Genomic DNA, 9,439 nt, shown 5'->3' with positions numbered 1-9,439 from the left:
ACGTACCTTAAGGCCTTCCGGGAAGCCTCCGGCGACATCAAGGCATGCGCACGGGAGATGGACCGTAGGGGTGTCCAGGGTGGACACCCTGCGGCTTGCTCCTGCGTTACGCCCGTAGCGAGCCCCGGGGAGAGCGCTCTCCGGGAGAGATGCGCGGCGTTGGAGAGGGAGCTCCGAGGGACCCGCGAATCGCTGGAGGCCATCAGGGGAGAACTGATGGCCGTAAAGCGGTTGCGGGACGCTCCTCTCCTGCCGGCTCCCGGCGCCGGCGTGGCCACCATGGCGCCCGCATCGGACGTTATGGCGCAGATGCGGGCCCTCATGGAGGAGGGTCTGAGATCCCTCCGCGAGGAAGAAAGGCGGAAATTCTGCGGGGGGGAGCGCCCCCGTCGCCACCCCGGCCCCCGCCCCTTCTCCGCCAGCACCGGGTGTCCCCGATAAAGGGGATACCTGGTCAGAAGTCGTCAGGAAGAAGGGAAAGGGCAAGGCCAAGGCTGCGTCCCAGGCTACGGCATCCGCGGCCGGCACCTCCAAGGCCAGGAAGGCCGTTGCCCCCGCCCCGAGGGGGGGGAAACCAGTGGCCAGGGTGAAGGCCCCTCCCCGCGCGGCGGCGGTCACCTTGACCGTCCCCGAGGGGAGCAAGGCCTCGTATGAGGAGGCCGTGAGGAGGGCCCGCCAGGGCGTCAACTTAGATGCCCTAGGCATCGGGCCCTCAATTGGAAGCGGGCGGTCACCGGGGGCCTCATTATTGAGGTCCCTGGTGCCGACGGGGGCCCGAAGGCCGACGCCCTGGCGGCCAGGATGGCCACCGTCCTGGGAGGGATGGAGGTGAGGGTCTCCAGGCCCGTCAAAAAGGCGGAGTTTCGCCTCACGGGCCTGGAGGTGTCGGTCACCCCCCAGGAGGTGACGGCGGCGGTGGCGGAGGCCGGGGGCTGTGCCGCCGAGTCCGTCAGGGTGGGCGAGCTCAAAGCTCCGCCCAACGGACTCGGCACTGTTTGGGTACAGTGCCCGGCCGTGGCCGCGCTGGCCATAGAAAAGGCCGGCAGGGTGCGAGTGGGGTGGTCCACCGCCCAGGTGGTAGTCTTGGCTCCGCGTCCGTTGCAGTGTTTTCGCTGCCTGGCCCTAGGCCATGTACGGCAGCGATGCACTGCGGATGTCGACCGCAGCGGTCACTGTTACCGCTGCGGGGACGCCAGCCACCGGGCGGTGGAATGCAGGGCGCCACCACACTGCGTGGTGTGCGCTGCGGTAGGCAGGCCGGCGGGCCACAAGGCGGGGAGCAAGGCGTGCTCCCCGCCGCCCAAAAAGAAGAAGGGCGCAAAGGGGGACGGTGTGGCGTCCCCCAAAAGCGCGGCGCCGATTACCCCGGGGGGGAAGTCGGCCGCTCCCCCAAACCCAAATGAGGGGGAGACGATGGAGGTGGAGGCGGGCCCTAGCGGGACCGCAGAGGAGGGGACCAGCACAGAGGCCAACTAATGGCCCACACTCCGCGCAGGTCCCCTCTCCCGGTACTCCAGGCCAACCTCAACCACTTCCACCGAGCGCAGGACCTGATGGTCCAGTGCCTGGAGGAGTGGGGGGTTGGCCTGGCCGTCGCCACGGAGCCGTACAGAGTCCCGGACCACCCACACTGGTCCGGGGACGATGACGGCTCCGTGGCGATATGGTGGCGTCGCCACTCGGCGACTGTGCCCCCCTGCTCCGTGGTCGAACGGGGCAGGGGGATGGTGATGGTAAAGTGGGGGAGATTTCTGGTCGTGGGGTGCTACAGCTCACCCAGTTATGACTCCGCCGAATTAGGGATGTTCCTGGACCGGCTGGGGCTTATGATAGCCCCGTATACAGCCGGTCCAGTGTTGGTCCTGGGGGACCTCAATGCGAGGTCCTCCACCTGGGGTAACCCCGGGACCAACGCCCGAGGCGGAGTCCTGGAAGACTGGGCGGAGGGGATGGAGCTCCGGTTGTTAAACCGGGGCTCCGTGCCTACGTGCGTGAGGTGGAATGGCTGGTCCATAGTGGACGTGTCATTCGCGACGGCCGCCGCCTCACGCCGTGTGTCCAATTGGCGGGTCTGGAGTGGAGAGACCTTGTCGGACCACAGTTACGTCCTGATGGACGTGGCTGTGGTCTCGGACTCGCCATTGGACACGCCCCTCCGACGTGGCACCCCGTCAGCGCCCAGATGGGCGCTGAAACGACTGGACGGGGACCTCCTGAGGGCCGCGATTATCGGCTCCGCCTGGCCTTCGGCCAGGGAGCGCGAGGCAGACGAGAGGGCGGCTTGGATCCGGGGCGCGTTGCAGATGATCTGTGACGTGGCGATGCCCCGGGTCCGAGCTCAGCCCCCGAGAAAGTCAGTTTACTGGTGGTCGGGGGAGCTGGCCGAACTCCGCAGTTCGGCCGGCCGAGCCCGCCGCCGGTATGCCCGCGCCCGTCGCCGCCATTTTCTGGGCGGCGACGCGGAGCCGAGGGTCGCCGAGCTGTACAGGGAGTACAGATCGGCGGCCGTGGCCCTCAAGCGTGCGATTGCCGCTGCTAAGGCCAAGGCCTGGGATGAGCTCCTGCTCACCCTCCGTGAGGATCCGTGGGGGCGCCCGTATAAGGCGGTGCTTGGGAAGCTCCGCCCCTGGGCGTCCCCGGTCACGGAGCGGTTAGACCCGGAACTTCTGGGGCGCGTAGTGGATACCCTCTTCCCCCTGAGTGAGGGGGGGAGGGAACGCGCCCCGGGTCCGGCCATTGAATGGTCGGACGAGTTCCGGGTCACTGAGTGGGAGCTGTACCAGGCCATCCGGGAGCTCCGGGCCGGGGGCAAGAAGGCCCCTGGCCCCGATGGGGTTCCCGGTGGTATAATGGCCTTAGCTCTGGAGGTCCTCGCCCTGGCGTTCAGGAGCGTCATGGACGCGAGCCTGCGCCGGGGAGTCTTCCCCAAAGAGTGGAAGAAAGCGTGCCTGGTTCTCCTCCAAAAGGAGGGGAAACCCGCAGAGTCTCCCTCTGCTTACCGGCCGGTGTGTTTACTCGACGAGGCGGGCAAGCTGTTCGAAAGAATAATTGCCGCCCGCCTCGTCGGGCATCTGTCGCGGGGTGGTCCCGACCTGAGCGACAGCCAGTATGGATTCCGGAGGGGGCGCTCCACAATTGACGCCCTGGAGCGTCTGCGCCTCCTCCGGGAGCGGGCTGTCGCTCGGGGCAGGGTGTTGATAGCCGTGTCGTTGGATATATCTAACGCCTTCAACGCCCTGCCCTGGAGGGAGATAGTGGGGGCGATGGAATATTTCCAGGTGCCCCCCTATCTCCGGAAGGTGGTCGGCGACTATCTCCGCGGCAGAGAGGTGGTGTTTACCGGCCGGTATAGCGTTGTGCACACGAGGGAGACGCACCGCGGCGTCCCGCAGGGGTCGGTCCTCGGACCGCTCCTGTGGAACTTGGCGTACGACGCGGTGCTGCGGGTTGTCCTCCCCCCGGATACGGGTGTCATCTGCTATGCGGATGACACCCTGGTTTATGCCGAGGGGGGGGGGGACTGGGGGAGGACCAGGCACCTCGGAGAGGCCGCCCTGGACTGCGTGATCGGGCGAATCCGGAGAATGGGGTTGACCGTGGCCGCCACAAAAACCGAGGCGATTTGGTTGCATTCGCCTCGGGAGTGGCGGCTACCCCGCGGTCAGGATCTCCGGATTCGCGTCGCTGAAACCTCCGTCGCGATCGGGCCCAGGATGAGGTACCTGGGCCTGATCATAGACGGCCGCTGGCGATTCGATGGACACTTCGAGCTCCTTGCCCCCCGACTAGAGAGGACGGCAGCCGCATTGGCGCGGCTGCTGCCGAATGTCGGGGGGCCGGATGTGAAAGTACGCCGCCTCTATGTGGAGGTGGTGCGGTCTATAGCCCTGTATGGGGCCCCCGTATGGCACCGCTCGCTCGAGGCCAGCACGCCCAGCCGCAAACTCTTAGAAAGAGTGCGGCGGCGGCTGGCCTTGCGGGTCATACGGGGGTACCGCACCATCTCCACCGAGGCGGCGGGACTCCTCGCCGTGATTCCACCCTTCACTGTGGTGGCGGCGGAGCGGGCGAAGCTATACCACATCGCCCGCTCCTTCCGCCGCCCGCCGGGGGTGGAACTCACGCGCGAGGAGGAGGAGGAGCTCGAGGGCCAGAATCGCCAGGCCCGGACGGAAAGTTTATCGGAGTGGAGGGCGCTGCTAACGCCCTCCACACGTCCGATTGTCCGGGCCCTCCTGCCCATATTTTATATATGGTGCGGGAGGCGGGGAAGGTTGACCTTCCGCCTCACGCAGGTGCTCTCCGGCCACGGCTGTTTTGGAGAGTACCTGCACAGAATGGGGCGGGAGCCGACGGCGCAGTGCCACCACTGCGGCGAAGATGTCGACACGGCGCGGCACACTCTGGAGGAGTGCCCTGCTTGGGCCGGGCCGCGCCGTGTCCTGCGAGCCGCAGTGGGCGGGTGGGACCTCGCGCTGTCGACCGTGGTCGACCACATGGTCGACAGCGTGGGGTCGTGGAATGCGGTGGCCTCCTTCTGTGAGGTAGTAATGACCCAGAAGGAGGCCGCCGAGCGGGCCCGGGAGCGGGACCCGGGCTCCGCGAGGAGGGTGTGGGCGCGGGGACGACCCCCGCGCCGACGTGTGCCCCCCCGGATGGGGGCGGAAAGGGCAGGGAGGGCGCGGGGGTCTCCCCCGCGCCAACGTGTGCCCCCGGTTGTGGGGGGCGGAGTGGGGCTGGCGCGGGGAGTCTCCCCGCGCCCTGTTATGCCCCCACAACTGGGGGCGGTGAACTCGGGGGCCCGGGGTGTGAGCTGACCCGGGCCCCCGGGGGGGAGCATAGCTCCCCCCGTGATAGGCCGACACCCCCCGGGTTAGTTTCCCGGTGTAGGGGGGTGTCGGTCCGTCCCTCCCCGATTGGTGAGGGGGATCCGTGGGGGGTATTGGGTGAGGAAGGGTCGGGGCGTGCCGGATCACGCCTCCGACGGCCCTTCCTTCCGGTGGCGGCGTCTTCCTGCCTCGGCCGGGGCTGGTTCCTTCGGGATACCGGCCCCGAGCGGGGCATGAAGACTCCGGGAGCTGTGGGCGGACCGAGCTGGGGCTCGGGAAGCTCAATCCGAAGGCTCCAGGGATGGGGACACCGGGCGGGTCCCTCCGCCCGGGGTCTTATAGCGTAGGCAGTGGGGGAGGTTAACCCCTCCCCCGGGGTATGATGATAGCTGGGGGGTGTCCTGTTGAGTACTCGCGTGATCCAGGCACCTCCCGTGTAGCTTAGGTGGGCGTGAGGTTTTGTAGTGGGTAGTCTCCGGGGGCTCGCCCCCGGGGAGAATCCCACATAACCCCGGCTTCCCCCAGGGAGTCGGGGTATGTATAAAACATTTCCTCACGATAAAAAAAAAAAAAAAAAAAAAAAGGGATAGGATAGGATTGAGGATAGGATAGCATAGAGGATAGGATTGAGGATAGGATAGGATAGAGGATAGGATAGGATAGAGGATAGGATAGGAAAGAGGATAGGATAGGATAGAGGATAGGATAGGATAGAGGATAGGTTAGGATAGAGGATAGAATGGGATATAGGATAGGATAGGATAGAGGATAGTATATGATAGAGTATAAAATAGGATAGGGGACAGGATAGGATAGAGGATAGGATAGGATAGAGGATAGGACAGGATAGTGAATAGGATAGGATAGAGGATAAGATAGGGGATTGGGTAGGGTAGAGGATAGGATAGGATAGAGGATAGGATAGGATAGAGAATAGGATAGGATAGAGGATAGGATAGGATAGAGGATAGGATAGGATAGGACAGGGGTTAGGATAGGATAGAGGATAGGATAGGATAGAGGATAGGATAGGATAGGATATAGGATAGGATAGAGGATAGGATAGGATAGGACAGGGGTTAGGATAGGATAGAGGATAGGATAGGATAGAGGATAGGATAGGATATGATGTAGGATAGGATAGGATAGGATACAGGATAGGATAGGACAGATGATAGGATAGGATAGAGGATAGGATAGGAAAGAGGATAGGATAGGATAGAGGATGGGATTGGATAGAGGATACGATTGGATAGACGATAGGATAGGATGGAGGATTGGATAGGATAGAGGATAGTATATGATAGAGTATAATATAGGATAGGGGACAGGATAGGATAGAGGATAGGATAGGATAGAGGATAGGATAGGAGAGGATAGAGTATAGGATAGGATAGGGGACAGGATATGATAGAGGATAGGATAGGATAGAGGATAGGATAGGATAGAGGGCCGGATAGGATAGAGCATGGGATACGATAGAGGATAGGATAGGATAGAGGATAGTATAGAGGATAGGATAGGATAGAGGATGGGATAGGATAGAGGATAGGATACGATAGAGGATAGGATAGGATAGGATAGGGGATACGATAGGATTGAGGATAGGATAGCATAGAGGATAGGATTGAGGATAGGATAGGATAGAGGATAGGATAGGATAGAGGATAGGATAGGATAGAGTATAGGATAGGATAGAGGATAGGATAGGAAAGAGGATAGGATAGGATAGAGGATGGGATTGGATAGAGGATACGATAGGATAGACGATAGGATAGGATAGAGGATTGGATAGGATAGAGGATAGTATATGATAGAGTATAATATAGGATAGGGGACAGGATAGGATAGAGGATAGGATAGGATAGAGGATAGGACAGGATAGTGAATAGGATAGGATAGAGGATAAGATAGGGGATTGGGTAGGGTAGAGGATACGATAGGATAGAGGATATTATAGGATACAGGATAGGATAGGATAGAGGATGGTATAGGGTAGAGGATAGGATAGGATACAGGATAGGATAGGATAGAGGATATTATAGGATAGGGTAGTGGATAGGATAGTATAGAGGATATTATAGGATAGAGGATAGGATAGAGGATAGCATAGAGGATAGGATAGGATAGAGGGTAGGACAGGATAGAGGATGGGACAGGATAGAGAATATGATAGGATAGAGGATAAGATAGGGGATTGGATAGGGTAGAGGATAGGATAGGATAGAGAATATTATAGGATAGAGTATAGGATAGGATAGAGGATATTATAGGATAGAGGATACGATAGGATAGGGGATAGGATAGGACAGAGGATACGATAGAATAGAGGATAGGATAGGATACAGGATAGGATAGGATAGAGGATATTATAGGATAGAGTATAGGATAGATGATTGGATACGATAGAGGATATTATAGGATAGACGATAGGATAGGATAGAGGATGGGATAGGATAGAGGATACGATAGGATAGAGGATGTGATAGGATAGAGGATACGATAGGATAGAGGATACGATACGATCGAGGATACGATACGATCGAGGATAGGTTAGGATGGAGGATAGGATAGGATAGAGGATAGGATAGGATAGAGGATATTATAGGATAGAGGATATGATAGGATAGAGGATAGGTTAGGATAGAGGATAGGATAGGATGGAGGATAGGATAGGATAGAGGATACGATAGGATAGAGGATAGGATAGGATAGACTATAATATAGGATAGAGGATATTATAGGACAGAGGATAGGATAGGGGATTGGATAGGATTGAGGATAGGATAGAGGATAGGATAGGATAGAGGACAGAATAGGATTGAGGATAGGATAGGAAAGAGGATAGGATTGGATAGGAGATAGGATAGGATATAGGATTGGATATGATAGAGGGTAGGATAGGATAGAGGATAGGATAGGATAGAGGATAGGATAGGATAGAGGATAGGATAGGATAGATGATAGGATAGGATAGAGGATAGGATAGAATAGAGGATAGGATAGCATAGAGGATAGGATAGGATAGAGGATAGGATAGGATAGAGGATAAGATAGTATAGAGGATAGGATAGGATGGAGGATAGGATAGGATAGAGGATACGATAGGATAGAGGATAGGATAGGATAGAGGATAGGATATAGGATTGGATATGATAGAGGATAGGATACTATAAGGGATAGGATAGGATTGAGGATAGGATAGGATAGAGGATAGGATAGGATAGAGGATATTATAAGATATAGGATATGATAGGATAGAGGATATTATAGGATAGAGGATAGGATAGGATAGAGGATAGGATAGGATATGGGATACGATAGGATTGAGGATAGGATAGCATAGAGGATAGGATTGAGGATAGGATAGGATAGAGGATAGGATAGGATAGAGGATAGGATAGGAAAGAGGATAGGATAGGATAGAGGATAGGATAGGATAGAGGATAGGTTAGGATAGAGGACAGGATGGGATATAGGATAGGATAGGATAGAGGATAGAATACGATAGAGGATGGGATTGGATAGAGGATACGATAGGATAGAGGATAGGATAGGATAGAGGATTGGATAGGATAGAGGATAGTATATGATAGAGTATAAAATAGGATAGGGGACAGGATAGGATAGAGGATAGGATAGGATAGAGGATAGGACAGGATAGTGAATAGGATAGGATAGAGGATAAGATAGAGGATTGGGTAGGGTAGAGGATAGGATAGGATAGAGGATAGGATAGGATAGAGAATAGGATAGGATAGAGGATAGGATAGGATAGAGGATAGGATAGGATAGGATACAGGATAGGATAGGACAGGGGTTAGGATAGGATAGAGGATAGGATAGGATAGAGGATAGGATAGGATAGGATATAGGATAGGATAGGATAGGATACAGGATAGGATAGGACAGAGGATAGGATAGGATAGAGTATAGGATAGCAAAGAGGATATTATAGGATATAGGATAGGATAGGATAGAGGATAGAATAGAAGATAGGATAGAGGATTGGATAGGATAGAGGATAGGATAGTATAGAGGACAGTATTGGATAGAGTATAGGATAGGATAGGGGACATGATATGATAGAGGATAGGATAGGATAGAGGATTGGATAAGATAGAGGATAGGATAGGATAGAGGATAGTATAGGATAGAGTATAGGATAGGATAGGGGATAGGATAGGATAGGATAGGGGATACGATAGGATTGAGGATAGGATAGCATAGAGGATAGGATTGAGGATAGGATAGGATAGAGGATAGGATAGGATAGAGGATAGGATAGGATAGTGGATAGGATAGGATAGAGGATAGGATAGGAAAGAGGATAGGATAGGATAGAGGATGGGATTGGATAGAGGATACGATAGGATAGACGATAGGATAGGATAGAGGATTGGATAGGATAGAGGATAGTATATGATAGAGTATAATATAGGATAGGGGACAGGATAGGATAGAGGATAGGATAGGATAGAGGATAGGCCAGGATAGTGAATAGGATAGGATAGAGGATAAGATAGGGGATTGGGTAGGGCAGAGGATACGATAGGATAGAGGATATTATAGGATACAGGATAGGATAGGATAGAGGATGGTATAGGGTA

The sequence above is a fragment of the Halictus rubicundus genome, chromosome 1, assembly GCF_050948215.1.
Source record: "Halictus rubicundus isolate RS-2024b chromosome 1, iyHalRubi1_principal, whole genome shotgun sequence".
Taxonomy (NCBI): domain Eukaryota; kingdom Metazoa; phylum Arthropoda; class Insecta; order Hymenoptera; family Halictidae; genus Halictus; species Halictus rubicundus.
Note: the sequence above shows the minus strand (reverse complement) of the source record.